Consider the following 26,028-nt stretch of genomic DNA (forward strand, 5'->3'; position numbering starts at 1 on the left):
GCCGTCGTGCCCCCAAAAAAAAAATTTTTTTTCGATTTTCTGCAAAATTTCGACTGCTTCTTCCGAAATAGATGGAAAATGAACGAATTTGATGGTTAAAAGCCCCAAAAAGAAAAAACCGGCTTAAGGGGACCGTCGTGCCCCAGGCTCCCCTAAACACCCAGATAAATTATTGATAAGAAAACAATTAAAAAATAGTAATTATGTAAATTTATTAATAAAAGTTGAAATAAATGTTGTATGTTATTAGAACTTGAAGCAGCAGAATATCAGTATCACCGCGGTAACAAGTTTCTGAGCAGGTCACCCCAATTAACGTTTTCCACATACAACCTCGGGTAGCCTTCTTGGAGCCCATACCCGACATAGGAGGCCGCCGAGGCAAGAGGAGTGTTATGAGTACAGTATAGTGGAGGTGAGTTTTACTATGTTGTGCTCGGCCAGTACTGCAACCTTTACCGGTTCACCCCCATCACATGTCTAGCCTCCCTTACTCTCTAATTCCTACTTGCTCACTACCTCACTAGCTCACTACCTCGGTCTTTTCCGCATCCCCCAACAGAACTACCCCTTACCCAAACTGCCTCTTACCCTCTTCGTACTTCACGTCTCGTGGAAACTTGTAATTGCGAAAGGAGCCAGCAATTATAATTGCCTTCGTACCAACGCCCGTTGGACACTCGTAATTATCCGAAAACCCCTTTCTCTACCTTTCTCTAACCTCCCTCTCGTCTCCTCCCCTCTGTAACTACACAGCTCACTTGTATAATTTTTTACCTTTACTTTTAAATTTATTTATACCGTCGGTCTTAAAACTCCTTAGTCACTTTACTGTCTAATAAATAAAAGATTTAAATATAAATTATATTTTTAAATTATAAAATAAATAACTCGGAGTTGAGTTGATAAGTAATCAATTTATTTAAATGTTTAATGAGTTTATATAAGAATAAGTTTATAGAGAGTTTAATTTTTCCACATCAAGAATAACTGTCTGGTCTAATTTTCGAGCTAAAGGCTATAAAGAATGTGCGGGTGTTCATGTAGAAAAATAATAATAATAAAAAATAAAGGAGGAATAAAAGAATGAGAGGGTAGTAAAGATGAGGTGAGGGCGAGGGTGAGTGAGGTTCGGGGCTGAGGGGTAAGGAAACGGTAAGAAAGAAGGAAGAAAAAAGAGGGAACGAAGGCTAAAGCCGTGCAAAGGCACACAGGAGTAGAGAACCAAGACTCCGGTCAATTAAGTGCAGGAAATTAGAGTTTTAATTACGCAGTCATTCAGAAAATTACATTGGGGCCGTCAGTGGGTGGTGGTGCTCTTGTAAGACAGCGGGAGCACTACCAGCAAAAGTTTGCTACAAACACATTTTACTTTTACCGAGGGTATTCATCAACAAATTCATTTATTTACTAAAAGCTTTATTTTTGTTTTTCTGGAGATTTAATCTGATTGGTTGCTGGACTAAAATTCAATCTTATTAACTGATATTTTATATTTTATCTTAACTAAATATGTGCTTAGTAAATATGTATCTAAAAAAAAAATATTGTAATAATTTTATGATACTGAAGTTAGCCGATGTCTAATAATTTTTAGATTTTTTTTAAGCGAGAAATTATAAAAAAAAATATTTAAAAAAATTGCACTTGTAGTCTTTTAAATTTTCTACATGTGCATATTTTTACTTTTTTTTTTCTTTAAATTTAATTGTTCAAAATAAAATCAAAAAATTTTTAATTGTCTGCTAACTTCAGGATCGTTTAATTTTAAATTTTTTATAAAATTTTTTCATGTCCTGTCTCGTCCCAGTTTTCTCAAAATATTATTACTCGTAATTTAAAAAATTTTCTAATGCTAAATTTAAATTCCTTTTAAATTAAATGAAAAATATTAAAATTAAACTTTCAAAAAATAATTTCTACCAGAAAAAACGTTTAAAAAAATTCAGCAATCGAGCGCGTATATCACTAGAGCCTGGATAAAGTGAGACAATGGAAAAAGAGTGCAGTAGGGTTGTCATAATGGGGACTGTTAATTTTAAAAATGAAAACGAGAGATCCATCTTTTGCGTTACTCGCACCCGCACTTCCCTTTATTCACACACCGTTCACTCTTCGGGGTTTCAGGCTTCCTCCGCAATAGTCACACACCAACTCTCTACTCTCCACTCTACTCGACACTTCACTTCTTTGGTCATTCTCCTCTTTCTTCCACTCACTCTTTCCCTCTTTCTCTTCCTCGCCCGACGCATTAGAGTAATGAATTAATTTCCATCCCACGCAACTACTCCCCGCTACCGGTCCAGCGCTTTTGCTTCGACAATCGACGTTCCATTCTCATTTATCTGCGACGTATTAACTTTTATTACTATATATCCACTTTGTATTACACATTATAAATACTCAATGCATTTATTGCCTGAATTATTCATCTAAATCATTAATTAATGCCTCGATATCATTCCATTTAAATAATTTACTTATTTATTTATTAAAAAAAATTAAATGAACTGATAAAAATTTTTTTCTTCCGTAAAAAAAAAAAAAAAAAATTAACAGCATGCTCTAAAATGTTGCAATGCCTTTTATCTATCGGCAATAATTAATACGCATTTATTATTGTAATTATAATTGCTGTTTATTATTTCAGATAAATAAAAACGCACAAGCGGTGGTCGTATGCGTAGAGTCTCATTAAGTTATGCATGAACGTTGTGAGCCGACGATTAACTGTTTGAACGACAGTTCAATTACGTGGCCGATTAAAAGCAGCTGATAAGTCACTGAGCCATGGCGGAACTTGACTCTTTAGGCCTGATGTTTTCCTTAACGTGAGTACAACAACGATTAATCGATTTATTTATTGTTTACATTACGTATATTGTATCATAACAACTTTTATCTATTTACTCAAGTTCTTAGTAAACTTCATTTTTTTATTTTAAATATTTATTAGAAATGCAACAAATTGCGTTAGTTTCAATTTTTGAGGCACTTTTTTTTTATCACTTTTTTGAAGATTTTTAAAGGAATTTATTGCAAGTAGTATTTTTTTTTTTTTTATTCAATTTTATGACTATTAAAGGTAACGTGTGAAGGTATGACTAGAAATTTACGGTTTGATTCCAGCTCGTATTTTTTTTTATCTTAGTAATTTTTAAAAAAATTGTGGCGGGAAAATTTAAACTGATGATAGACGCATTTGAAAATTGGAACTTTTTTTATAAATAAACGAAATGAAAAGTAAAAAATCTACTGGATCGAGATTTCTGAAATGTTTTTCACGTCAGCCGAAAATTGCAGGCCACCCCAACTACCCCTCAAGTCGCCTTTACAGTCAAATTACAAAAATTTTTTTCATTTTCGTTGTGCGAAAAACGTTCCGATCTCCACACTGTGAAAAATTCCCAACAAATTTTACTATGGATGCACAGTAACACCGGACTATAAGAAAACTGATTCAAAATGTACAAGTGTCCCATAGTAAACGTATGCGCAGACTACACGATTGTGGCATATGCGCATAAGTTTACTATGGGGGTTCCATGCGTTTTGAGCACCTGACAAAATATCCCCGACAAAATATTTCTGGACAAAATATCCCCAGTTTTGTGTCAGTTTTTTTGGCTTTTCTCACTATTTTTGCTTTCTTTTCATGGGGATATTTATGGGGACAAAATATCCTCCATAATATTATTATGTAATAGTTGCCACTTTCACTATTTTTGCTTTCTTTTCATGGGGATATTTTGTCCGGAGATATTTGGTCGGGGATATTTTGTCAGGTGCTCAAAACGCCTGATACCTACTATGGGACACTTATAAATTTTGTACTAGTTTTCTTATAGTCCGGTGTTACTATGCACCCATAGTAAACTTTGTTGGGAATATTTCACAGTGCAGGTACATGATGACAGTTGATATTGTTGGCCATGTCATGGATGAATGAAAAAATAGTCGATAGTTATAATGATAATAATAATAGTAACAGTCAAAAGTGATATTAAGTTGAATGTAATCTAAATCTTTGAGCAATTCAGCATTCTTACAATAAACTCTTGGTGTTTTACGATGGGTAGTTTTGTGGTAAATGGAGATAGCTTGGAGTCTAGAGTCCAGCTGAGGTTTTAGCCATCTCGGTTTTAGCTAATTGTGCCATGGGAGATGGCCATCTCACCATTTCCTTCCTCCTGCTCTTCCCTCACTTAAACTCGCGCTGTCTTTCTCGCTCTCTGCCTCTTGGGAGTATACGTCAGTCCTTCCGATCAATCTTGGAAGAGTAACTGACTCTTCACTCTTCCCGAAAAGGAAAATAAAGTAAATAACTAAAAAAAAAATTGCACTCTTCTGAATTACTTCCAATTCAATTAAATTAATTAAAATCAAGATGCTGTTTGTCCACCGTGCTCTATAATTTTAATTTAATGATTACTGCCTATATACATACATATACATTCGTCTAAATTACATTCATTAATTAAATGCGTTTCAACTAAATAAAAATAACTTTAAAAATTTTATGACCATAACAAAAAAAATGTTATTTTTTTTATTTACCAGCCTCATAATTCAGTCGTATAAATTTAATGATTCAAATTACCTCAATTTATAATTTACAAATTTAAAAAAAAATGTAATTAGACGTCACAATTTTTTTGATACTTTTGTTAATTAATTGCCAATTTCATTATGATACTGAAGTTAGCCGACGTCTAATAATTTTTGGATTTTTTTCAAAACGATAAATTATAAAAAAAAATATTTGAAAAAATTGCACTTAAATTTTTTTTTAATTTTCCCGTGTGCATATTTTTGGTTTTTTTTTCTTGTAAAAAATTTATTGAAAAAAAATTTGAAAATTTTTGTCTGCTAACTTCAGAATTATAAAGTCATCAATCAATTTTGATATTTGTAAAATTTAATAAAAAAATTTCCAATTTTTTTACCATTTGCTTCATACATTTGATATATTTTCCAGTTTATATCGTTGGTAAAAAAGCTTAACAATAAGAAGCAATAACAATTATTATTATTATTATTATCCGAGCTTGTGAAAATATATATATAATAAAAATAAATAAAAAGAAGAAAATGAGTAGAGTGAACACTCGTAATTGTTATCACCGGACACGCGTCCTCAACGCATGCGCAAGAAAACCCTCCAGTCAATTCTCCCAGTGAATACGTTCATTCCGAGTCAGACAGCCGGCGCGTGAGGTTTCTAATAAATTTAATTCTCACTAGTGTTCTTCATACTACCACGTTGTTTTAAAGATAAATCTCTTGTCTTGGAATAACTTCCATAACAACAACTTAAAGTATTAATTGTGGCAAATAATTAAATTTGTAAACGTGATTAGTGACGTGTTTAGTGTCAAGTGAATGTCACGGATACTAAGCATGTTTTATCTTTGGTAAGTTTTAATTAAAAGTAAACAACTACCCGCAATTTTCATCTGATTCTTGATCTCAAAATTAAATAGAAAAATTTTTATATGAACATATATATGTATATATCTTTTCGCTAGCAATTTCCGTAAGAAAGTAGACAAGTAGTACAAATTTAGTTAGAGATTGACGGGTCGGATGTCAATTTTGTGGCGGATGTGATTTTTATCAGAACGATTTCGTTTTCTACTGAAAATAAATACTTTTTATATAAATATACCGTATATATGTATATGTATGTGTATAGGTAAATTACGGTGTATAATAGAGATGATAATAAATAGAGGATAAAATTTTAATATATAAAAGTGTTTAAATGAAATTTCAAAATTAAACCCGTATATTAACTCAAAAGCTACAACAACAGACAACACTGGCGTATAGTTGTGTGTGTTGGGGAATGGGGTAGTGTCGGAAGCTCACACAACGGTCTACCAAATTAAAAAGCAACATTTTACGACGGCGAGCCCCTAGTGAGTGTAGTAGTCCAAGTTGGCGACTCGGTTTCTTATATATACGAGTATAACTTGCTGTAGGATACGATGCTAGAGATATAGATACGACCAGAGAAGATTTTGTCGAGGAAAATGAGGATAAGGATGAGGATAAAGATGAAGATGAGGCCGAGGTTGAGGTTGAGGGTGAGGGTGAGCCTGGGAAAGTAAACGAAAGAAATTAAAAGCCTGCAAGCCCAGCTAAATTCGGCTGTCACTAAATTTTTTATTGGTTCCTATTTTAAATTCATTAACATGCACGTGGATTTTTAGTGGCTGAAGTAAAATAATCTTTGAGTAATTTAAGATATTTACAAGTTATCAAATAATGAAATAAAAAGTTATTGAGATTTTCGAATAAAAGAAAGGTTTTGATACTTGGTAAGTGGAGTCGGATCGGGGATGAGGGTATCAGCGGGAGGCGCGAGCGAGAGTTAGGGTGTATAATGGAAGTTGAAATTGGTTGGGCCTGTCCCGGTTGGGCAAGCACACCCTCTATCCTCTTTCGTCTCGCGAATACCCACAAACACCCTCTCCTCTTTACTCAATTTCTCCTGACTCTTCTTCTCCTCTTCGCTTCCCTTCTCTCCTCGCCTCTCCTCCCTTCTTCGACCCTCACTATTCGCATCCTCAAAGTTGCTTCACGTACGTGCCGTTGAGCTATCGAGGGAAACGCATTCCACGCTGAAATTGCTTCGCACTGCGATCCAATAGGACACACGCTTTCGGGGATATATATGATTTGAGGTTAGATCGGGTTTTTTTTGGTTTTTATGAAAAAATTGTAGGCAGGAAAGCTCGGGAAGGGAAAGGGGAAAGTGATGGATATTGTGTGATGTGAGTGTATTTGGTTATGGGTATAATAGAGTGAGGAATTAGTGAGCGAGATAGAGAGGGAGGATTTTGGGGGCTGAGGGGCAAGGGGTTAGTTGCGCGCGCGGGCCGTTGATTAAAACCACCCGATGGCGTGAACGTCTGGCGGGGGGTTTAGAGAAAGATGTGAAAGTGAGTTAGAGAAAGAGGATTTTGCGGGTGAGGGTGAGGGTGAGGGGGTTTGTTGAGTTGGGGGAGGAAAGGGGTAGGGGCTAGAGGAAGCGAGGGGATAGGGGTGCAAGAGCCGAGGCGTTGCTTGCTTAATTACTAAAAGCTAATCAATTCCAGAGGAAGTAAAGTTTAAATTGCAAACTAAAGTATAGCTTCCCCGAACGTAGTAACCTGCAAAGCGATATTACTGCTCGGTGCATTCTGTAATTAGCCTACGGTAAATTATTTAAAAGAAATTATGGACATTGAAGATAATTAATCGTTGTTTTTTTCCTTGTTTACTAACATCCCAAATTCTATGTATATTTTTAATTTACTTTTACAACTTATGCTTATTTGTGTAGTAGGATTTCTACGCTAGAAAATATGAAGTCGTTTTTGGAGTTCATTGAAAAATTATTTTTTTATAGAATTTTAATAATTAATTTTTGTGGTAAATTTAAACGTGACAAATATCTTTTTTTTTTTTAAGTTCGAAATTAAATTTCTATTGAAATTATTTATTGGAAAAAAATTAAAAAATAATTATCGATAATCTTTTATTACTAAAAATAAATGAATGAATCCTAGAGAAGACTAGGGCATGAAAAAATACTTAAAACAATATTTCTATCATTTATTAAAAAGTACTCAGGGTAAAACGGGGCAGCTGAAAAATTTGTAAAAAATATTTTCCATCATTCAAACATTTTTTAGGTGTCCCGTCATGTTCCAGTCACTCCTTGATTCACAATTTTCAGAATCAATAATACTAGTATCAAAAAAATTTTAATTTTTCTGTGCAATCGAAACTAAATTTGCCGCCACATTTGACAACTAACGTAAAAATTAGATAATAACTTTCCTAAGAAAAATAAAAAAAATTTCCATTGTTATAATAATTTAATATGTAGTCCGTAGGTTAGGGAATAAACAATAAAATCGATGTCGTTACTGAGCGCGATTCAATTCGCAAGACACATTGCACAATTTCACATACAATTTTACGGGAGAACGACCAGGGCTTCTATTTACTTCATGGGTCTCTTAAATCCCTCGGAAATGCTGTCGTATATAAAACTATACATACATACATCCATACATATATATCTGTAGCGAACATAGATTGGTCTACACTACACAACACTAGCCATCTTATGTACTGATAGTTCCATTCAATAGCTATAGTCTTCTCGATGATATCGTACAAAACACACTGTAACTTGTACGTATACGCTATCAAAAAAATAACACCCCCCCCCCCCCCCACTTCTTCAAATTCTTCTCCTTCTACTTCACGACTTATTTTATTTTATTTATATTTATATACAACTGAACCAAACTAAATAAAACGTCTTAAGTCGAGTGTCCACTCAACTGTATCGCAACTATTTCTTCATCTTTTTTTAATGCCCCCAGTTTATTTATTTACTCAGTATTTAGAGCGTGGTCAAGCAATGAATTCACCTAAAAATAAAATTAATGACATTATTGCTTCATTTTATCCAATTCGTTGGTTTTTTATTCATTATTTTACTTATTTTGTAGTAAAAAGTTAAATAGATAGTATATATAAAATAAAATGGGAGAAGGAGACAGAGGAGGAGATGAAGAACAAGTTGAGGTAGAGGGGTAAAGTAATTTTATTTTGCTGGCTTTACACTGTGGCCAGTAAAGCAATCACATTAGAGAAAAGTACGTTAGTGGTTGTTTCTTCTTCAATATATATATATATATATATATGCCAACGACCTCATCGATTATATTTTCTATCTATAGGATACAGAAGGGGGAGTTGTAGTTTTTTTTAAAATCAATATTTAAAATAATTATCAAATAAATTTTTTTTTGAAATTTTGGATTTACAAAATTTTTTTAAATGGTCGGTAAATAATTGGGAGATTTAATTATGAGAAATTAAATTGTATTTTTTTTTTTATTGAAGATTATGATGGATAGAGAATATTATTGTGATTATTATCGTCCATTTTAATAAATAAGAATTCTAATAAATACTAAGGTCATGTAGTGTGGGTAATAAATAATCTATAAGGTAATCTAGAGCATGTCATTTATTATTAAATATTTTCTATACGTCTTTTCCTTTTATTAGAGGTCGGAAAAATATTTTTTCTACAGAAAAAAAAATCTCGTTATGTAAAAAGGATACGATCTGTGGAATACGAATTTAATTTGTTTGAACAAAAATATAAAATATACGAGCTAAAGTAAATACTTGACAATTCGAACGTAAAATAGATAATAATAAATAAAAACAGTCTACCTTTTTTTTACCTCTGTAGAATTGTATTTCAAATCAATAAAAAAAAGTCTATTAAAGTTTCATAAATTCACAACACTTAAAATTTTTTAAAAATAAAAACTTATGATTAATTATGTACGTTATCCAACATTTTTTTTTTGAGTCTAAAGACCAGAGGTAAAAAATAATGAAATTAATTTTAAAAAAAAATGACCACTTACTCCAGTAGATTTGGAAAAACTTTACCTCGGTAAATTTAATTGAATCATTCGAAAAATTAATTCAGGCCCGTTTTGCCTCAGTCTACCCTAGAAATATGATTATATACAATTGGTTGATATGTATGTAGTGCATAAGCTTCTCTGACACATCATCTTTGTCACTCTGTTCAATTAATACCCACAGTAATTAAATTTTAATCCGAGTCATCGGTGTACATTGAATAAGGGAAAATGATGTTTGCATCGACACGTTTAGTATACATATCTATATTAATATATATGAAAATTGATAATAACAATAATAGTATGGTATAGTAAATTGTCAATTCAATTATTAGAAGTGAATATATACGAGTGAGTTTATTGACCGCGATCAAATATATTCATGTGAATATTGCCATTGATCATGATGTCGATTCTTCTACCTAAGAAATGATATTATTATTTTTTTTATATCTTTCTTTCTTTCTTATGTTTGTCTATACAGTAGATATATTATAGTGGCTTACTATATAGCGGGAGTAGATATATAATGGAATTTTTTTATCTGGGTTATCGGAAAAGAGAATCTCGGTAACGCATCTCGAAGTAAAGGCGAAGAGTTCAATTTTCCGAATGCAAGCTCTCAAACTATCTCCCCTGGCCCCGCTGTTGGGTCGGCCGGGTCGGGTTCTCTGTCATGCTCATGGCAACAACTCGCGGGCTCCTTCGCGTTGTGTATGTGTACGGTGTAGCTGAGATGGAAAGTTTTACGCCGTTAAAAATTTATAGGCTAGATGGATCCCTGGTACGCGTATACACGCCTTTACCAAAGTAATATCAATTTCAGTAGATGGAAAAAGTATCAAGATACTGGTGAGGGGCCGACCAAGATGGGGATATTGAGGGTGGGCATTACAAGGACAAGATATGAGTATTTTTGCTGCTGATTCTTACTAAATTCGAGTAAAACATTTTTTTAGAAATTTAGATATTTTTATTTTCAGTCATTACATTAAAAAATTTTTTTTTTTTTTTATTGGACTGTCATTTCCACTAAAGAATTTTTTTCTGACTCAAAAGTACATTAATAAGTAAAAGAAAATTTTTTTATTCGCTTGTAGCTCTCGGATACCATAAGGGCGGGAAAAAATTCAAATTTATAAAATAAATTTTGGGATTTTGTATATTTTTGGACCAAAAATATATTCATTAGTAAAAAAATTTTCGCGAAATATCGAATCTGTTACGCGATATTTAATTTTATTTAAAAAAAAAAAATCACTAACTTTTTTTGTCAATTTATTTTTTAATTAAAAAATTTAATTTATATTGTATTTTGGTAACGTCTTTATAAAATATTTATTTACTAAAAAAAATTTAATAATTTCATTTTGTTGATGAAGTAATAAATTGAATTCTTTAATTAAATCCATCAATAGGGTCAGTGTATAGAATTTATTATTCGAACATTTATTCCAGTAGATTCAATAATTTCAATTAAAATTCTGATTTAAAAAATTATCCCATATCATTATTGAAATCTTTATTAAACGTTTTCATAAATAAATTATTATGTCTAATTGTGATAAAAAAATTTGAATGCGCAATTAAAAAATAAACTTTTTTTTAGTTCGAGTAGAAATTTCTCTAAACAAAAAAAACTAAATTATGACCAACAAAAAATTATAAATAACTTTTAATTAACTCGTTTCCTCTTATTAAATTAAAAAAAAAAAAAAAAAAAAAAAAACATTAAACCGTTAAAAATAAAAATGATCATTGACCCCTCGCATTAAGAATTAGTTCACTCATTCAATATAACATAAAACTAAAAAAAAGATTAAACAACATCGTATATATATATACATACTTTTTCCTAAAATTTTTTTCTTTTTTTTTTATCCCGAGCCACCGAATTGGATTTTTAATCGGTGCGCACTCGCCGGAAAATAGCCACTTCGCCTTGCCACGCCGTGTCTATAAATGCTCGACCACTTGTTTCCTCCCTTTACCATTATATACACTCTCTATTCCATACACACACACACACACATACATACACAAATACACACATAGATACACACAAATAACAACATTCTACCCAACACATTTTAAACTTGATCTATCTTTCCGCGTCCATATACACAAGCACACCAACAAAAATCCATTTATTGTAATATTACATCACACTACTATACAACAAACTAAACTTCACAGTTTACAGTCCACAGTCTACAGTCTACAGTATATTCAAACCGGGCCTCAACCAATAAAGTCAACCCCGCGGGCATAATCACAACGCACGCGCTAAACTTTAAAGTCTCTATTTATTTTTCGCTTTTAAAATTATTAATTATTTTTCTTTCATTTAGTGCCCTATACTAAACTGTTGTTTAATAACAATTTCACATTCATATAAAAAAATTTCCAGGTATCAATTAAAATTTTTAATTAAAAAAAAAATTATACTCGGATGTGATTCAAATTTAAGAAAATTGCTCGCCGGTGCTAAAGTTTAGAAATTTCGTAAAAAAATCACGATACAATTTTATAGAGAATTTTATTGGCTACAAAAAAGGTCTTATCAGTGAAATTGATAAATTTAAAATTCAAAAAGTTATAGTGGTTTTAAAATAATAAAATACGTAATTTGAATATTTTGAACTCCAGTAAAAAAATTTATACTTTACTACACATATCAATAAGGCGGGAAAGTTTTTTTTGAATCTTTAAATTAAGCTATCAACTGATCAATAAAAATAATTCAGACTACAGAAAGTCTATTTAATTGTCTATTTCAAAAAAATATATTTTAAAAGGTTATTATCTATTGAAAAACTTTTTTACCCTCTTTATTATAAAAAAATAAATGAAAAAGGTCTACAATAGCTCGTCAACCCAAGTGTAAATAAATAGACTGGGTATCCCATTTGCTAGATTAGAATCAAATATAATTTTCCACCGACCACGAGGATAAATAAAATGAGACCGAGGGTGTCTTACTGAGATTGATAAAAATCATTAAATTAATTTTTTCCCAATTTAATTTATATTTATAAATATATTTTCTTCCTATCCAATAATAATTATTTTAAAAAAACATTTTTCAAGCAGCATGAAAAAAGCCTTTCTTATATATATATATATATACATATATTTCCCATCATTGTCCTTTATTCTTCTCTTTTCTCGTTAAAGACCAATTCTCCGGTTTAATTAAAATTTTCCCGAACGGAAGTAAGAAGTAATTATGAAATTTTTATCGTAGCTTACTTTTCATTGGCTCTACTTCTACTCTACTTTACTCCGGTGTACTTCTGTAGCCCACGTGAACTAAGATTAAGCGATAAATTGTATTCTATTTTTTTTATTTAATTATTTTTCCCTAATTTTGTAATGGACAAATTTCGTCTGTCTATTTTTCATTGAATTTTTTTTTCTTTTATTCGAAATGCATGAGACAAAAATTGAAAATGAATAAATAAAAGTTAAAGACTATTTACGGGTTTCATTATAAACCTGTCAGCTTTTGGTGATCCTATTGGTGTGTTGTGAGTATTGAAAGTATTTACAGTGTGTTGTACGTAAGAATAAAGCTTTTTTTCGAGCTTTTTCTGGGTATAAGGGAGATTGTGCTGCTCGTTATGAAGCTCATGGTATATTATAGTATTCTATTTCCATTACGTTGGTGATCTTTGTATCCACGTGGTCTCTCTTTATTGCCACCACGTGTGGATTCAACGCTACTCTATGCTCTACTATACTTTCTCTCTCTCTCTTTCTCACTATATATATATATACATATATATGTGTGATGTTTTCGTATCACTAAATTCTTACCCTACGGCGACTTGTCCTTGGAGAAATACAAAATATCTATATTTGGATGTTACATTATTAGATTTCTTGTGATAAAACCTATAAATAAAAATAATATTATCACACTAATATAGATAACGAAATATATTTATTATTACAAAAATATAACTCAGGTATTTTTATTCTGCTTAAAGATTTCATTCTTTTAATAGAATAATTAAATGTCTTTTTTATCGAGTTTAATTAAATTTCGATATCAATGCTCAAGAATAATTTAATGATATTAATGTCTATTTATAAGTTTTTATGTAATTAAACAACTCCATTATTAAATAATTAAAATAATTAACGACTGACAAAAAATAAAATTTCAGAAAAATTAAAAAATATAAAATTTTGGTAATTATAATTAATTATCGATATTAATTTTTTTTTATAAAAATAATAAATAATAATAAATAGCAATGTATTGATAAAAATATTTCTATTTAATAGAGTAACTAAAAAAATACTTTAATTAAAAATTAATCAATAAAAGTATTAAGCTAACAAACAATTTAGTTACAAGTGTATTTCCTTTATATGATATATGTGCCCCTCGTCATATCGACGATTAATATCAACTTAATTTGTAAGCGTATCATCCCCCAAACAACAGCCCTCATCATCATTGATCAAAAGGCATAAAAATAAAAATACTTTAGTTCTGCTCCCATTCAATCTATACATCCAATAACTTTATTTCATCAAAATTATTTTCATAATAAATCAATCCGTCGAATAATTACTTTATTGTTATAAAAAAAAAAAACCAGGAGCGAAATAAAAAACACGACAAATAAATAAATAACAAAATTTTATATTTTGACATTCCGGAATTTTTTTAATCGAACGTAACGGCCTTAAGCTACGAGCTTGTCGATCGTCCAACGCGTCGGATCGGATGCCCCGATAGGAAATATTAATTTCACTAACTCACCCCTGCTTCTGGGCTCGCTGACGCCTCCAATCTCTCTCCCTTCCCTTTCTTCTCTGTCTCTCTCTATCGTCCGCTTATTTTTTTACTTTATATACGTATGTATACATATATACATTTATTTTTCTCTCTTCAAACCCCCCCGCATATAAACCCAGTACTTTTATCCTGCACCCTCCGGTCGAACAATGTTTTCCAATTAACTTTATTTGAAATCGAGCCACGAGCGTCGTCCGCTGTCCGGTACCGCCGGCAGCTTCCACGTTGAATTTGATGTACGGAAAAAAGCACTCGCCCAACGACAATCATTTTTTTTACATTTTTTTTGTTTTACTATTTTTAAAATACCTCTAACAACGTTTGACAATCAGCTATAGATCCAACTAAATTAAACTCTGATTTTAAATTCATAGATATACAAACACTCTTTTATTTCATACTCACTTCACTCGTAACGTTTTACTTTCGCAATAATAAAATAACCCATGCATTTAAATATATATTTCTTCCCTAAAAAATTATTTTAGAAAAAAATAAAAAAAGTTGAGGTGAAAAATTTTTTTTTTGTAGTGTCGGTTTGCTGGTAAAAAAAATTATTTGATAAAAAATATTGAAAACTAATTATAGAATTCTATAAATATGAGGTAATTAAAGCCTGGAATTAAATTAAATTGAATGTATTTATTTTTAATTAAAATAAAAAAAAATGAACAATAATGTTAAAAGCTTCCAATTAATAAAAAACAATAAATAATTATCTTTTCAATATATTTATCGTAGCAGCAGCCGCGGTGGCAGTGGTAAATTAATTAAAATTTCATGAAAGAAAAACGGATGCGCTTCGGCTGGCGATGAGTAATGGTTTTTAATCATCGGATAATGAGCCGTCGCTTGTTTCCCAAAACAAAATTAAACCGATGCGGTGACGGCGCAGCTGACGCGTACAATGAAAAGTGTATTACGATATACACACATTTACCCTCTATAGTATACATAGTATACAAACATATATCAATTTATAATAACCGTAGTTGTAAAAAAGGATTTATACGCGATCCAAATACTTTAAAAATTCCATTTCATATAAAATATATATTAGACTGATTCAAAAAAATCGACTAATTTTTCTTTTCTTCATTATATCGAAAATATTGTTGGAAATGATGAAAAAAAATACTGTGAAAGTTTGAGCTCTTAATATTAATATTAACTACTGCCGCATCGCAATTTTCCATTTCCCGTTTAAATAACATGGGAAAGTTTATTTTTTAAGCTTTGGAATTTTGTAGTTCACGGTGGGACGGATGCTTTTAAATGTTCAAGACATATTCTTATGGAAAATTTGACGCTCTACAAAAAAGGTCTCTTATAATTTTTCGATATTTTTATTTCTTAAAAAGTTATTCAAAGTTAAAGTTAAATTGACGATAAATTTTTACATTTTTTAAATTTTTTGATGCAACCATCAACTTTATCGAAAAATTGTAGAGGACATTTTTTGTAGAGCACTTTATTTCCTACAACTTATCTCAGTGAAAATTTTCGATATCTCTCATAAGTCGTATGTTATTTGCAATTAACTGAAAATTTTCTTAAATAATCTTAATTTTGTTGCTTAAAATTAATTATATTAAATTTTCAGTCTAATATAGTCTGATACAGTCTAATACATTATTTATAAAATTCATTGAATACTCGAAATATTTCCCATAAAAAATATATTTTTTTAATTTCAACCTCAATGAGCGGGTAAAATGGGCAGCCTGAGCAACGGTAACCAAAATTTCCCTATTGTAAATTTTTGACAAACAATTTCTAGGGCCCATTTTTCCCTTTGTAGTAGAAATTTTATACTCAGTAATGAAATACAAACATTGAATGTTTTTAACAACTCTGTTAATAACAGGATGTATTATTTTAATATCAAAATTACTAAGAGGGTAGGAGATAAAAAAATAAAAGAGATTGATTTTATAAAAATTAAATTTTTTAAAATGATCTAAAGGGGAAATTAGGGGCCAAGAAAAAAGGGGAAATAGGGGTAGATTCATTCCAACGAGTAGTTACCCTCCACTCAGCAATATAAAGTTAGTAACATTCGATCTCGTAACGTTGAAAGTTAATTCCTTTCGGCATTAATACGGTGAGTGCATCCCCGAGTAATGAGATTGCGTTCATCGGGGGTTGAGGAACTTGGGACAGGAGTGATGGAAAAGGGGGTGATGGGGACGAGGGAACGAGGGAGAGGATAGAAGTTCAGAGTGTAGGATATATATATATATGTGTATATATATTTAGGTGGGGATATTAGATGATGTAACGGCTTGGTTATAAAGCTTTCGTGTAATAATAACCTATTGTCTACGACTCATATATATATATATATATATCTATATAATAATAATAACAATCGTCTGTACGTCTCAGTCTCATTTTATTCCCCCGCAATTTCATTACATACTCGTCCTTCACTTATTTCTACGGTCTCTTGTTATTCGTTAAAATGATTTCATAGAGAATAAAATCAAACCGACGAATATGAGAGCGTAAAAAAAAAAATTTTATTCCTCATATGTCTGATGTTTAATTTTTTTAAGGTTTTTTAGCTCCAGGGTTTTGTTGAATTAAAATTTTGAATTATTAGATTGCATTAAAGGAGAATGGCTTTTTTAAGGATTTAATAATAATATTAAATTTTAGTGCATGTTTTCATAAATCGTGGATGTGGGTGTGGAAGTGTAGGTGTGTGTGGGTACTATTTCGTGGGTAAACATGCTGGCAAAAAAATTAAAATCGATATTTATTGGTAAACATCAGAATGAATGTAAAATTTATTTTTCAATTTAAATGCGTCAACTCGCAACGCGTATGCTAGAGAAGGCCAACAACAAAATAATAATAAAAAATTAATAGATAAAAGATGGTGATGATCGGACGTTGAATAAATTTTCATTTAATCTTTTATATGAAAAATTGAGTTTATTTGAATTTTATTTATAATAATAATGGGAATTTTATTTTAATCATTCTTGTAAAATCTTTATTGTTTTTTTAATTTTAAATAAAAAATTTATCATAAATTTCTGTCACAAGAAAATTGGAAAAATTTTTTACTGATAATTTAAATTTTCGTGGTATCAAAATTTACATCAGTATGAAAATGCAGAGAATTCAAATTTTTACGGATTTTTTTCCACAAATTAAACAAAAATAATTAAATTTCCGATCATGAAGTTTACAATTTTCGAATTTTTTTTTCAGCAAATCAATGCCAATAATATAAAATCCAAAAATATGCACATGTAGAAAATTAAAAAAACTAGAGGTGCAATTTATTCAAAAATTATTTTTTTAATAATTTTTCATTTTTAAAAAAATCCAAAAACTTTTAGACGTCGGCTAACTCCAGTATCATTTACAATTCTAAAGAAATTTAATTTTTTTAATTCGAAGGTTCGAAAAAATTTGATGTAAGGTAGAAGTACCATTTGTGGCCACTGCTCCATTTTTGGACATTTAATACTTTATCTCAATAATAAAAACGTATTAAAAAAAAATTTAATTGCAATGGTGTGATAAAAATGTCTTCAAACACTTTCAAAAAAATTAATTATGTTATTGCGTATTTTACAAATTATTTTATTCAAAATTTCTAAGTGACCAAAAACGGTACTTCTACCCTATTATCGCAAAATAAATAATTATTTAAATGTATGTATTTTGTAATATATAATATATTATAAATAATTATAAAATTAAGTATTGGACCATGACATAGAGTATTTACAGTAGCTAGGGGTTTTGGGGTCGTACCACAAAATGCGGTGTTGCCGCGAGTACGCTCAATTACATTACTTACACTGATACCATTAGTGTTGTGGTTTTGATAGAGTTGCGTGTGTTGTCATCTCGTTATAGCTTACGCATTATCGACCCACATATATATTTAGACGCAAACTCACACACATAACATATAGCTGTGTAGGTATATTTAATGTTATTTTAATGTCTATAGACAATTATAATTAAATTCTAAAGTAACAAAAATAGAAGGTTAATAAAAAATCTAATTGCTATAGGATTTTAAAAAAAGCGCATGGAGTGAATGTAAATTTGGTCAATTCGTCAACATGTGTCGCCAATTGTATGCAATATTGTTTTTGTCCCTTATAATCCCTTATAGTTTGCCGACACACCGGATGTTCTTCATTAAAGTGCGACTTGGTCGGCGTCTTTTGATGCCCGGGCACTCTTATTTTATGAACTTGAAAAATAAATATAAAATATATATGTTGATTTTTTTATTTTTTGTTAATTTAGTTTTTTATTGTTTTACTTTATTTGCTTATTCAGTGCAGAAGTCTGTGTTTATAAAACGGTATTTATTTCCAAAGATAACTGAGCGAGTTGGGTGTAGGGTAAAATTTATTGCGCTCGATTTGCCGGCGAGTGCGCATCGAATATCGGATTAGATGAGAGCGTTGAGAGCCGGTTGTGAAGAACCGCCAAGTGTTATTTAAGAAACTGAGTGTTTATTATCTACACCGATAACTCGAGGTTCAATTATTATTATTATTATTAAACGTCTGTCGTACTTTTTTGAGCACAGTGAGAAAATTCGGCTGATTTTTCAAAGTACGGTCAGAAAAAATTTATTTTAAAAAATTATGAAACAAAAAAAAACAAAATTTTGCATTTTTATTTTTAGTAAAAAAAAATTAAGTTTAGAATATAAACTCTCGTCTGAAATTTTTTGGAATTCCATTATGACAAAATTTTGAATTAAAAATCTCAAAAAAAAAAAATTAATTTTTTTTGCTCAATAAGTTTTTTTATAAAGCGAAATTAAATTATTGGAAGAAAATTTTTTTTTTATCGTTTAAACAAAAGGAAAATATATTAATTTAGCTGATAGATTTTCCCAAAGTAATTTGCCATTAAGTAAATGAAAAAAAAAACATTTATCTATAGATAGATAAATTTAAGTTGATAAACAATAAAAAATATTGTGACACATAAAAAGCGTTATAAATGGTAGCAGTCGATTGACAATAAAGCTTGAGTGCGCCACGACGTCTGGCAATAGTCGAATGTAATTTCACGAGAGTGTCTTGGCAGAGAGTGAGATGTGCAGTGATCTGCATTCAAGGCAAATCGATAACTTGGACCTCGTGGAATATGAAGTAGTGTAAGTAAGTGAGGATGAGGATGAGAAGAGCAATGAGGAGTACTTCTACTTCTACTTCTACTTCTACTTCTACTTCTACTCCTACTCCTACTCCTACTTTTAGTGATGCTTGTCGTAGTAGCTTATACAGAGATACAGTAAAAAAGTTTGGTGTCCTTTAGTTGTTCGTTGAAATCTCATGTAAGAGAGAAACACTCTTCTATACTATTATCGTCATATATATATATAAGTTGGACGTAGACGTAGAGGTATTGAGTTCTGTATCATACCGGCTATAATACATTTTTTATCTGATTGAGGGGATCTTCTTTATGGCGGGGTGTTCCTTATATTCCTCTAGTTCCCTCTCTACTACTCTTCACGTATATATTATACGACGTAAGGGCGTATACGTGAGGGTTGAATCTTGGAACGAGAGTCATCCTATCGACTATTATATTCAACCTCTTCTCTTATGTCTTATACTATATATATTTTATATATTTATTTATTTTTTACAGGCCGTTAGATGAAATTGAAAAAAAAAAAAAAAAATTTAATTGATACGAAAATCAATTATTTTTGACTTACAATTTAGTAATTTTAATAGAAAAATTTGTACCTTAGTGCGAATTCAAATTTTTATAGCGGGTAGAATTTGTGGCGGGAGCCGAAGGTGAGGGCTGCCAACAATTGTATTAAGTGAATATTGTCTGGATTTTTACAATTATTTTTTAAAAAATGATTGATATTTTTGAGGGATGTCGTGAGTAGAAAAAATTTGAAAAAGAATTTTTGGAGACATATGAATTTTTGACCGCGGACTTTTTTTGGTTTCGGAAATAAATATGTCGTGTTGGTACTCTTTCGAAAGGTAATTTTAAAGTAAAAAATAAAAAATGAATTTTTTGATTACACGAAATTAATTTCGACATTTTGAAAATAAATAATGAATTTCTGTAAAATAAATTTGAGTTAAAAAGTTATTAGCATGACAAAAATAATTAAATGTGATATTTTGATTGTTGGAATCTAAGTAAAGACTGAAGATTGCAGACCAAGAGGCGAAGGTCTTTGTAGGGTGGCGGTGGATCGCGACGACGGGGCAGCTCGGGGATTGAAAAGCAATTTCCCCGCACGGGTTCTACGCGGGGTGCACAAGGGCTCGAAGGCTTTATATTAATGATCCAGATATATTATCGGACGTGACCGAAATTGCTGTCAAAAAACTCGGATATTGGATCGAAAGAGATTGCGAGATCCGTTTTCCCCTCATCCTTTCTTTTCTTGCCTCGCACTTTTTTGCCCACTGTCAAATTTTTTTTTTAATTTGAGAAGTCGATTCGATTCCATCTAGCTGAGAAATAACATTTTATAACCGTTTGAATAAATTATCTTCACTCCTATTCCTATTTTTGCTAAAAAAAGATTCAAAAAAAAAAAAAATTCAGTTTTAAAATTAATTTTTGTCGCAATAAAAAAGCTTTTTACGTCACTTTAATAATTTATCTGACAAAAGTACATCGATTATATTTTTACGCGGTTATTTTGAGTATGGCAACGCTAAGTAACAGAAATTCGTTTAAATATTTTAAGTAAACCAAACAGTTTAATATAAAAGTATATATATATATATATACATGTTTCTTATCAATCGATTTTTATCTTATCCAAATATCACACTTACATTTAATTTCTATTTAAAATCCCACTCAGTATATATTTTACCCAAACAAAAAGCTTTTATTTAATTTATAATTGACACGTGAACTCGTCTCTTCTATTTATAAATATACAATAAATTAACTTTGCACTTAATCGCTCGTCTATAAATTTATCGTCTAGACTAATCTATTTCAATAATCATACCTTTAAACATATATATGTATATATGTCACCAAAAACTCGATAATGGATTTAATTGATGGATTTATAAATTTATAAATTCATAAATTGATCTTTTTGGTTAAATGTCATTTAACTGTCAAAAATTATATATTATTTTAATGTGAAATATTTCGACCCAATAAATATTTTACTCAGACATAATGCTTTTAAAATTTACTCATTTATGTAATACTCGGATGCCACAGTTCATTTAAATCAATTAATTATTTATTTTTACATAAACTTCAAGAGGATCTGGGTCAAATTTTAATGGAATAAACTTTTCAGCGAATAAGTATAGAAAAATTGGGCTATAGTATAAATTTTTTCAGACATGAGTTGAAAATAAATTTTTTAGATCTCATTGAAGATTTTTTTCCGCAGAATTAAGTAAAGAAATTTTTATATAAATAATAAATTACAATAATTATTTATTTATTTTTTATAACAAAAATTTATTAGTAAAATTTTTATGCAGGGAATTTCGGAAAAAACGGGACTGCTAAAAAAATAATGAATTTTTTGAGTATTTGAATACGATGATTTTTTTTTATACGGACAATTTATAAAACGGACCAGTCCCAAAAAAAAAAAAAATAACAAAATTTTGGGAAATCCAAAAGTGCATACCTCAATCGCCCACTTTATTTTTTTAATCATTACTTTTATTATATAATATTAAATTTTTTTTTTTTATTATGAACTTTTATTCAACTTACAAATTATCAATTTCATTTTTTTATTTCTTATTTTCAGTTTAATGATTTTTTACTAGCATTTTCTTTTAAATATCCCGCCTTTTGTCTTGGATGTCGCTTTTTTTTTTCAAGCTAGTGCTGCCACCAGTAGTTGATAGAGAGAAACAATGATAAAAATAATAACAACAGTAAAAATAGTAGCTAATTTTTTCACGAATAATCAGTTTTCCGTCGTTAATTAATTACAATTAAACTAAAAGGATTCAGATAGTAATTTTCATAAGGGTTCTTGTGGTAAAACATACAAAGACAATAAAAAAAAAGTTAGGCCGATTAATGGTGTCTATCGAGAGTTATCGTGTTTACGAAGTTTCATACGTAACAATTGACAGCACTGGTTTCTGGAGTTAAAATAATTTATTTTACACGAATAAAATAATGAATCGACTGAATTTTGGGTTCAAATTGTTCCTTAGTAAATTCTTTATATGCTAGTATACAATTTTACCTATTTTGGTGTAATGAAAGTAGTGTAGGAAATTTTTATGTGAGTAAAATAGTCGAATAAAAAGAACCGTTCATAAAGCATCCTCAGCGCTTTCGCGCTTGAGGTGTGCAAAATTTTTGAAGTGGCTTGTTTTGCCTGCTCTTTTCTTATTTGCTTTGGGTTTTTTACGATCACTTCATTGTAAAAAAAAAGTACAGAGAGGGAAAGAGAGAGAAAATGAAAAAGCCGGTTGATACTAGCAATCAATCAATTTCTAAATATTCATATCTGGGTCATCTTTATTTCTTCTCTAATATTAGTATAGCTTATATATATAATAGAGTAAGAGTTAAAGTCCAGTGAATATAAAATATTGTCTGGCACAAAATGTCATTTGACTGTCGTCCAAGTGTTCATATATATTTTATAAATTGATCGATTCGCGTATCTGCATTATTTCCACATAAAACAATCCGTCGGTATATTTTTATATGAAAACTCTGTAGTCTGAATAAATATATATATATATACATTATTTTAATAAATTTAATAATAACTGTTAATGTATTTTATAGATATTTAATGTAATAAGTGACAGATGGTTGGAGGAATATAATATTAATCTGGATTAAAGAGTATTTGTATGAGGTTAAAAGCAATAGGTATTATTAAACGAGGCCAACAATAATAATCAGCCCACATTTAAATACTTATTTTTTATCAGACGCAGTAGTTGTCATGCGGGTTACTTGTTACAGGAACTCAACGATTGCCCACGTGTTTTTTATTTTAATGCTATTGTCAAGTGATAATGTATGAGCATTGTTATGATAGTAATAATTTATAATTGAACTGAAAATTTATGTCTACTTTTTTTCCTCGTTAATTTACAATTTTAGACGCAATAATCGTTCAAATAATTATTTTTATTATCAGTTAGAACACTTTTTAGCTTCTGTATTACAAAGTAATAAGTATACACTACTCAGTTTATTGAATATTTTTTTTATAACAAAGAAAAATTAAGCGTGAGCTGTCAGGAAAATTTGGAAAACCTTCTGATCAAAAATTGTCTCTAATCAAAATAATTACGTTTGGCTTAAATTGAATTTTTTGTTGAAATTTTCGAATTTACCGCAAAAGTCAAAAGAATCTTTTTTATAGAAAATTTAATTTTCTACAAAATTTGTGTCTGTAATTTTTTTCATATCTCTGATAGTTTAGTCAGAATTTAAATTCAAAGGTTGGTTCAAAAATTTTCTATCTGAGAATATTTATAATTTTTTACTCCAAATTAAAATTCTGTGAAAACTATTGAACTTATCATAAAATTGATAAGGACTTTTTTTACAGAAAATTTAATTCCCTACAAAATTGCTATCAATAATTTTAGTCGTATCCTCAACAGTTTCGCCAGTATTGTAATTTGAAATAAATCTCGCGCTTCAAATTTGGAAAAAATATTCAATCTCCCTATTTTATCTTCTTTTAAATAATTTGTCCCACATTAACTTTATATTTTATTTATTTAATTAATTAAAAAGTACAATTTTTCTTTCTACACATTTTTTTTATTTTTTTTAACTTTCAGATGAGAAAATAAATAAACAATGGAATAATTTTGTTTCTGCATGAGCCAAGTTAAAAGTGTATGAAAAGTGTAGGTGGGAGCCAAATGTGAGTACTTGAATATTATTACACAAGATTATTTTTAATTTGATTCCAACAATTATTATTATTTTTATTATTATTTTAATTCCAACCATAATAAGTTATTTATTAGACAAATTAAAATAATTACAAGGTAATAAAGCAAGATAGATTGTAATATGTACATAGTTTAGTAGAGTACACCGATACGATACGAGCAGCAAAGTAAAGTACAGTAGAGTATATTAAGTCGAGGTGTCCGAGCCGCGTCTCAAAGACCAATTTCCGGTGGCCTCTATTTACATAGTTGGATACACGTACCCAAACTATATTGTATACTACACATATATAGTACATACTATAACATCAGAGTTAAAGTTACTCGGGTTCTCGAGGAGGCCAATTCGCATAAGGGAGTACCGGGAGTACTGCATTGGCACTAGTGTGTATGTGAAACCCTTTCCAACCATCATCCCTCTCTTTCTCACCTTTAACGCCCTCTACTCTCTTACATTCAAACATTATATACTCAAAAACCTCTCACTCCATTACATTTCCATATCTCGGTAATTGTAATGCACATTCATTACCGCTTATACTGTACTACTGTACTACCCACCAAATTAACATTCAGTTCGCGCTCTAAATATTTGTATTTATACTTTTAAATTATTTACTTATAATTTTACATTTCATATATTTATTCATATTTTTTTAGCTTAAAATAATTATTTTATGTTTATGCACACCGCGGTCCTAATGGTGTGCATATTAATTTTTTAATTATTTTTTCACCAATTTGAAGAGAATAAAAATACTCGGGGTAAAATGGAACTATATTTTGCAGAAAAAAAAATGCTTGGAAAAGCTGGGGTAAAATGAACCAGTATAAAAAAATAAACACAAATTTTGGTACTTTGTCTAGGCCCATTGCCTTCAATTAAAAAATCTGACATTCATAAAAAATTTGGGAATCACCTCACTATCGTGGTCAACTTACCCCCTCCCCCAGATACTGTAAATAAAAGTTAAAAAATTTTAACTAACTGAGGATTCGTGGTGTGCATTTTTATTACCCACTAATTATTTCTGCGCAAATAAAATTGATGGAAAAAATATAAAATATAAATGAAATCTCGGGTACTAAAATCTATTATTACGTGTCTGCAATAGTATATAACGCGTCGTGAATCGAACACGGCAGCTCAAGACCAGCAGCCCATCGTGAACCGCATTCGCGCGGAGAAATCAGGGATGACAGGATATAGATACAGGGATAGAATCATATACTATACTGTATACATATACATATATATGATAGTGAGGTGAAGAAGCTTTCGAGCACACCCACTCACACCAGTAACCAGTCTAATATATCTATACTACCACCAGTATATTACTAGTGTAGGTATTAGTGTGGAGTTATACAAGTTGTGTATCACATGTAGTACATAGATAGTACATATTATACCTTATGAGAGTGGTTAGACAGGAATAGTAATAGTAAGGAGCAGTAGTTGTGTATAAGCATCCAAGTTGTGTGTAATATGCCATAGGGGTAGTTCCTAGAAGTGAGAAACATTATATTAGGAGTAAAGGACGGACATAGAGTTTAGTTTGAGCTGAAGGGACTTGGAGACTGTACTGGATAGGAGACTGCACTTAGTTAACGGACAATAAGGTCTCTAATGAACAACCCAGAGGCGCTTCTCACTCACTTCTATTCATTTTATTCGTTATCTATACTTTTGGTATCTAAATAAACTATTTAATTATTTTGACACTGTAAAAAGAGCGGTATTAAAAATGGACTCATTTAAACTCCACCCGGTGTTAAAATAAAATTACACCTGTGTAGGGGGAGTAATTCACCGGTGTTAAATCGGGGTAACCGGTGTAAAAGCGGAGTAACA

The 26,028-nt window shown here is 30.3% G+C and overlaps 1 protein-coding gene across 4 annotated transcripts in view; it reads left to right on the forward strand.

Moving 5' to 3' along the window:
* The first annotated feature begins 272 nt into the window (after positions 1-272).
* LOC130672883 (LIM domain only protein 3-like) overlaps positions 273-26,028 on the forward strand; it is a 63,890-nt gene continuing 38,134 nt past the window's right edge. The window contains exons 1-3 of one of the 4 annotated variants that reach the window (XM_057477657.1): positions 273-415; positions 2,651-2,831; positions 24,057-24,142. The gene's annotated coding sequence lies outside the window, so the exon portion shown is untranslated. Of the gene's footprint in view, positions 416-2,650; positions 2,832-5,205; positions 5,415-23,690; positions 23,709-24,056; positions 24,143-26,028 lie in introns of those variants that run through there. The other 3 variants (XM_057477655.1, XM_057477658.1, XM_057477659.1) reach the window with 3 other exon arrangements.

This window comes from Microplitis mediator, chromosome 8 (assembly GCF_029852145.1).
Source record: "Microplitis mediator isolate UGA2020A chromosome 8, iyMicMedi2.1, whole genome shotgun sequence".
In the NCBI taxonomy this organism is placed as follows: Eukaryota; Metazoa; Arthropoda; class Insecta; order Hymenoptera; family Braconidae; genus Microplitis; species Microplitis mediator.